The following is a 7,637-nucleotide window of genomic DNA, read 5'->3' as shown; positions in this document are numbered from 1 at the left end:
TTCCTGCTTATGCAGGGGGTCGGACTCGATGATCTATTGAGGTCCCTTCCGACCCCAACATCTGTGAATCTATATGAACCTACATGCATTGAAGTCCAGTATGTTACAACCACCACAAGATGCACTGCTCAGCATTGCACCTTGTGAGCCATACACAGGTTCTCCCGATCTTTCAAGTAATTAGTACGGTCACAGACTGGACTATTTAACCTTCCTACAAAGGTCCTCTGCTGTAATAGGAATTATAGTTGTAATGTGCACTAACTTTCCAAGAACCTAAGAAAAACCCAATTTCTACAGCTCACTATGGAGCGGTTTCTAAGAGATGAACTCAGACAGGATTTAAGCAGCAACAACTGTACTGATAATTTTTAATTACCTTAAATTACTTGTTTTCCAGCCAAAAAACAAGCAATACACCTGTAACCATTCCTACCAGGTTCTATGAGGGGACTGCTCATTCTGCAGTGGCTTGGTTGGAAACCTACAACTGCAACTGAGTTTACTTGTGGAGGCTGATGACTGAGAGGCACTAACATGGAAAGCTAAAACAGGCTTGCTGGAGACATACAACAGCATCACTGTTCTGCAGGGGGTCTGAGCCAAAGAACAAAAATCAGAAAAAAAAACTTAAGAAGAAAGCCAGTGGTGTGTGTGTGCCAGAACAGATCTGATCTGCCTAGCTGCCTAGACTACAATATATGCTAGCACCAAAATGCACAGAATATGAAATACCCATTTCAGTCACCTTCAGGTCTTCTACTATCTATAAAAACTACAAGGGAGAAATATTTTACAGAAGTATTAATACACGTTACAAAACCCTTCTCCATTGAGTAGCCTATATATCAAGGATTCTAGAAGTTTATATAGATATCAATTAAAATGCTTAACTTGTTAAATGAAACAGTACAGTATTTGCTCATTATAAGATTCACGTCCAATAAGCATTTGCTTTTGTAAAATTGGCACCTAATGATTTAAACACAGGGGACAGTTAAAGCCCTATCATCAAGTAGGTTTTTGTGGGCTGTTCTTTAATTAAAAAAGACAAGACAAGACACTACACACATTTTTTGCTCCCAAGAGAAAAGGTCTTATAAGAGATTGCCTGCTACACAGATGTTATGACAAGTTATCTTTTGGAACACACAGCTGATCCACTTCATACTTTTTAAACTGGGGGGGGGGGTTCGTCAAAAAACTTATCTGATACATCAGGCAGTGGCTACACCCAGTTCTGCAGGTGCTCGCTCCTGGCACCAGAAGCCAACACAGGGCATGCACTGCATGCAGTGCCTGTCCAAACAGCCCTGTGCACTGGCTCTGGCACAGCCCAATCAGGCACAGAAAGCCAGTGCACACAATTGGTCCAACACAGGTGCCACAGACCTTTTGTCCCAACCCCGTGTCACAAGCAGTGTCTGCAGTACCAGGTCCAACATGCAAGCCTGATCTGCTCTGCATCCAGCATGCAGGTGTTAGTCGAAGACTCACAAATCAGATCACACAGTTCTGCAGGCTGGATCCACCCCACAGGCCATGTTTGAGACCCTTGTTTTAAACCAAAGAAAAACTACAATAGAAAAAGAAGTTATCATGATTTTCATTGACAAAATACATTTATTTTTCGTTATGGGTTTAAAAAAGAGAGGAAAAAAAAAAAAAGTGTCATCACAACCACTTTAACCTTTCAAGCAACTTGAAATTAACTTTATGGCATCTCTATTCTTTCTACTTTTTCCTCTATTTCCCTTCCTCTCACAGACACAAGTTCACTATGTACCCCACAAGTAGAAAGACAAGTTTAGACGTGTTAGTCTGAATGAAAGCAGAATAGGGCAATGAAGCTTATACCTTTTAGAACCAGTTACTTTCTAAGGTGCTACACTACGCTATCCTCTACAAAACCTGGTGCTTGGGGGTGGGGCGCAGCACATTTATTTATACTTTGTGCCCTTCCACTACTACAGTATTTCAGAGTCACATTTAAAAGTGCTATAAATGGTAAACTGGTTTAACTCAGTGCAGACAGATTTTACTGGCAAAAACAGTTTTGCAAGTTAAAATTACACTGGTCCTCAAGTTACACTGGGAACCCCCTTATGTATAACTAACTAAACCAGGGCCTTTGCAAGTAATAAACAAACCATCAATAAGACTCCATTAACTAACACTGCTGTGAAGAGCTGAAGCTTGTAGTACAGGCCTGGCCCAAGATGAAAGATGAATGATGAAGGACTTCCATAATTATCCAACTGAAAGAAATGTTAGGAGTAAATAAGGCAATAATGGATTGCTAGTTACATATGTAAAAGGTATCAGTAAACTACTTGATTCTAAGGTTGTCTATCTTGGTACATGGCACCCAAGGTTTTAATGGAGGTTTTTTGGGTTTTGTTTTTTTCAGAAGGGGGGGGGGGGTGTTAAATAAAGATCATCCATCCTTTGGACAATAGGGTGCTGTACTGATAACTTCCAAAACTCCTAGGATGCACTTTATTTCTACAATGATGTTAAGCATCTCTGACAGGAAGGCTTATGCTTTTAAAAGCGTATTCTCTAGAACAGAGCTTTCCAAACTTTTCATGTTGGTGACACACTTTTTAGACATGCATCATTTCGCGACACAGTAATTCAGTTCCGGGGGAGGGGCCAAGGGAAGCAGACCTGAGAAAGGGTGCTCCGTGGTGCCCTTCCGCAAAATTTTCTGCATTTCGCGCGACACACCTACACACTGCCGCCGACACACTAATGTGTCGCGGCGCACAGTTTGGAAAGCTCTGCTCTAGAACATATTTTTCCATGTTTGCCATGGTACAGATCAACTGTTTAAACCAGCAAACAGTAGTACAGATTTGGGCCTGCAAATCTCTTAAAACTGAAATGCACAAAATGAGGCCATTCGTGGCTCACTGGCTGGATTATAGTGGTCTAGTTTATATAAAAGTCAGGTGGGGGGGGGGGGATTTAAATAACCTCCCTCAGCCTTCAAACAATCTAACACTAATATTAGATACTCTAGACATTGCATTCTACCTTTAAAGTACTTACCATGCTTGCCTGAAAGGAATAAAATTTTGTTAAGTGTGGGTGATTAGAGACTCAGGAACAGGCCGGCATCACTGATGATGATCTACTGAGGTTCCTTCCAACCCTAAAAGTCTATGAAGTCACACGTTTGTATCTGGAGCATCCAGTCAATACTATCTGGCATGTGGGGCTAGGTGAATTTGAACATCCCTGATCTTGACCATCTCAAAACACAACTAGCTGTGTTTTAAATTACAGTAACTGCTGGGATTCCATCTCTATTAAAGTTCCCACTGTCACTAACAAAGGTGAGACTGCTCCAGAAATAATGACAAATTGGAAGCATCATGAAGGGAGACTAGCACAGACATCAGTACAGGGGGATTAAACAGTTTCAAATATATGCAGGCAATCACAAGCCTGCAGAACAATAATCTCAACAAGGAAGCTTCAACTGTTTCCAAATATGTAACTTCCCACATAGCACCACAGCTGTATAAAATAAGTCAGCAATGAGTTACTTGCAGGTGACATAATTTAAACAATGTTTCATGAATTCTTATTTTACATGTGAGAGCCAACACTTCCATAGTACAAGAGTGTTCTGCTGTGGTGTAGGACAAGTGCCAAATGGCATCTAGTTCACTCCCTTGAGGAAATTTTGACATGCATTTCATATTTCCTTACAGCAAATATGGCTCACACCAAAACAATTAAATGCATAGAACAATGCACAGGACCTTGCACTGGTAAAGCTTCAGCGGTTAATACGACTGTAGCATTTTCTTGCTTACTGAAAGATCATCTCCAGCACAGCAGCTATTATCCAGGCCCCATCCTTAAAATTTCCTTCCATATTTGTTTAATATCAAAACAAACAATGAAAAATCATAATTAATTTACATGCAAGTGTTTGTGGCATTGACTTCTTGCCTCAGTGGTCTGAAAGACTGTCACTAGCTTAATTTACAAGGCCAGCTGGTCCTGTGCTAGTCAAAACCAATGCCACAGAGCAGAGAATGGAATAAAAACATGGCTTTATTTTGTCTAAAGTATCTCTTGGATAATAAGAGAAGGCTGTACTAGAGAATGAAGGCCACCCTCACAGCTGATTTTACTGCTGCAGTAACAGAACCTACATTTGAAAATGCAATCCCCATATCCTGTAATATTTTCTAATTCCAAAAAACAGGCTTCATTAATCTCAGCCATCCGAACAAGCACAGGCATTATTTCTCTATAAACTGTGTCCTAGCCATCCCTTTATGCACAATAGTAACACTTCAATAATGGCGGGGGGAGAGATGTACAAACCTTGTCTGAAACCTCAAGACTACATTGACAACTTTGTAAGGAAATGTCCAAGCTAGGCAAAGTCAGAAACCTACACACAGGCCAAGGAAAAGGTAGAAAGTTTTTCATCTGTTAGCCGCACTATCCACAACAAAAAGTTTTGAAACACTGAACAAGGAAACATTTAAGAAAAATTCCACGGGGGTGGTGCATTCCCTCTACTTGCTGACTGACTGACCGGCCTCTGAGGAAGCCAGACAGAAAAGCAGAGCTCAGGTCAGCAAGACCTGCTCCACAGACCCTGGCACTTCTATAACATCTTACACTACCAAGGGTATTTCCTTTCACATGGTTAGGTTGGCTCACTCTTGGCATCCTCCTGACTTCCTCAGTGCTATTTGTTATCAAGGTAGACACTACAGCAGGAAAACACCTACTCTCACATGCAAAATGACAAGATCACCATTCACTCCAGGGACCGATCTGGCCATAAAATCCATATCTGATGCTCTATCCAGATACAGCCATGGAGTGTGGGAAGGAGCAGCACCAGACACCAGGACTGGATCCCCAGGGGGGTAGTACTACCCCCTTGGGGGCCTGACACCAGCACCCCCACACTGGGATTGGGCCCCAAAGCCTGGCTCTGCCCCTGTGATCAGGCACAGGACCTGGGGCTCCCCATGCATCTTCAGATTTGGCAACAGGGGGGCAGTACCATAAAGCTAAAACGAAGTTGGTCCCCCCCCAAGCATTTCTGATATAGCCAGGAAAGCAGGCCATGCTAGTAACTAGGTTATAACCAGGCAGGCACAATACCTACCAGTAATATGTTGAGAATTTCTTTTTTACATAATTCACTCAGTGGAGAACAAGCATGGTAAATACAAAGGAACATTCAAAGGTTAAGGTTGCAAATCACTTGGTCAATGCCATAATTAAGGTGGTTTGTTCATGTGTTACAAGAGACTTGAATCACATGACAATATATTTTTTCCATGGGACCCATGCTGTATCCAAAACACAGGGTAAATGGTGCTTGATTTATGCAGCTTTCAGTATTTCCCAGTCTCAGGCAACCTCATGCATTTACTACTATATAGCATTCAAACCCCAAACTGAACATACAAATTGGATTATTTATATACAGCACTTACTATTGTGGCATCTGCTTCAGTGAATTCACTTATTTTAAGTAAAAATCAAAGTGTCACCATGTTATAAAGCCTGAGGCAGACACACAGTAGGGGGGGGAACCCCAAAAAACCCAACCGCAACAACAAAAATAGACAGCATCCACTTATGATATCCACCCAACTTGAAACACCCAAAGCACTCTTTTCTGGGTTAGCATTCTATAGCACTTGATGTTCAAAGCGCAGCTCCTAGTGACTTCCTTTGGAATAAAGGATGCTCAGGACTGCAAATCAGGCCCCAGCTGTCTCAAGGTGGGCACTCTACAAAGGAACGCAACCACCAGCTAAAATTACATCGCAAGTACTTTTCCTAGAACAGGGGTAGTCAAAATACAGCCCCTGGGATGGATTCAGCCTGCCAACTGACTGAATCCTGCCCATGGTTACCCTCATGGAGCTCGCTCTGCATGGAGCTGAGCCCCACCCACTCCCACTAGGGCAGCCGACACCATGCTCCCAACCAGTGCCCTCAGCTCTAGCCAGGACTGTTCCTACTGCTGCTCTGCTCCCCTCACCTCCATAGAAGTTGTCTGGATGAAGCTTCCTGGCCACCATCCAGAGCAGTGCAGCAGGAGTGGAAGGAGCTGCTGCTAGAGATGAAGGGAGCAGAGCTACGCACCCAGCCATTTGCAGCCACACCGGGAACAACCCCAAGGGGAGCTAAGCATGCTGGCCAGGGCCAGCAGGGCTGTTCTGCTCCCTTTACCTCCAGCAATGGCTCCTCCTCCTGCCCCTGCTGTGTGCTCTGAGCTGGGGGGTGAGGGAGAAGCTTCAGCCAGATAGCTCCTGCCTCCAGCTCCTAGTTGTATTCCACCCACACTGCCCAACCCCAAGTGGCTGTTCATCAAACTGGGCAGATAGAGCAGGTGGAAGGCATCCGGGAGCTGGAGGCAGAGCTGGTAATGAGGCAGGAGCTGCCCAGCTGAAGTTTCCCCCACCCCTACACTTGAAATGGCATGGCAGGAGCAGGGCAGTCCTGCTGGCCTGGGCCTAGACCCCAGTTGGTGCATGCAGCTTCCGGCAGGGTTGCAGCCAGCCAAGTGCTGCTCTGCTCCCCTCATCTCCAGCAGCAGCTCCTTCTCCTGTTCCTGCCCCTGCCCCACCACCCCAGGCAGGCGGTTGTCAACCAAGAGGCTCCCACTGGAGATGAGGGAAGCAGAGCAGCACCCAGCCAGCTACCATTGCACCAGGAACAGCCCACTACAAGCCACGCACTGCAGTACAGTGGGCATGGGCAGGAGTGTATCACAGGCTGCCCTGGGTGGGGCTTGGCCCCAGGTGGGGCACTGACAGGGTATCCACAGATCTCACCACCCAGGCGAGCTATGCTGCATGCACCCTCTCCCTCCCTGCTGGCTGGCTCCCAGGACCTAGAGCCCAGGCAGGACCCTCCCCCCAATCCAATATACACCCCCTGCACAGGGCAGGCCGTGCAGGCAGTAGATTGGCCTCACCTGCCCATCCCACTCCTGAACACTGCTTCCTGCCTGCCCAAAGCCCCACAGGGAGTTTGGTAAGTTGTTGCGGGGAGGGTGGGACAGACTCCTGACCTGGCCCACAGCGGTTCAAACTCCCTACGTGGCCCTCAGCCCCAAACAACTGTCCACCCCTCATTCACAGTAGAAGCAAAGCAGCATAGAATGAGGCAATAATCTCATGGAGAACAGAGCATGACCAGGCAATGCAAGGTTCTATCATCTCCAGGCACCAAGGCTAAACTGAATGAATTGCCCCAACTCTCCTTTATAAAGCCTAAAAATTGCAACCACGTGTCAGTAGGGCTGGACCTTTTGTTCAGATCACTATCACTTATCAGTTTTCAGTAGCAAGCCATTCTCCTTTATGGACCAGCTCTCAGAGACGACTCTTTAGTGGATTTATGAATTAAGACACTGGTAGGAGGAAAATATGAGGATTTGGGAATCTGGGATCAACTCAGGTTCTAGAAAGAAGTGTATCCCAGTGATCTCAGGCCCTTCTGCCATTTCTCTGTACCCTAGTAAGTTTCCCTCTCCTTTTGTCCCACCCTGCCATTTCCCAAGTGCTGTACCTGTCCCCATTGTTCACCCTTCTACATTCAAGTCAGGATTCATTCTCCTCCCCATTTGTGCAAGA

General features: G+C 45.2%; 1 protein-coding gene across 14 annotated transcripts in view; it reads right to left on the bottom strand.

Moving 5' to 3' along the window:
* Positions 1-7,637, bottom strand: part of BRD4 (bromodomain containing 4) — a 131,057-nt gene that overhangs the window by 94,560 nt on the left and 28,860 nt on the right. The window lies entirely within an intron of this gene.

This window comes from Alligator sinensis, unplaced genomic scaffold (assembly GCF_000455745.1).
Source record: "Alligator sinensis unplaced genomic scaffold, ASM45574v1 scaffold1509_1, whole genome shotgun sequence".
NCBI lineage: Eukaryota > Metazoa > Chordata > Crocodylia > Alligatoridae > Alligator > Alligator sinensis.
The sequence above is the reverse complement of the archived record's forward strand: the minus strand, read 5'-3'. Positions and strand labels throughout refer to the sequence as shown.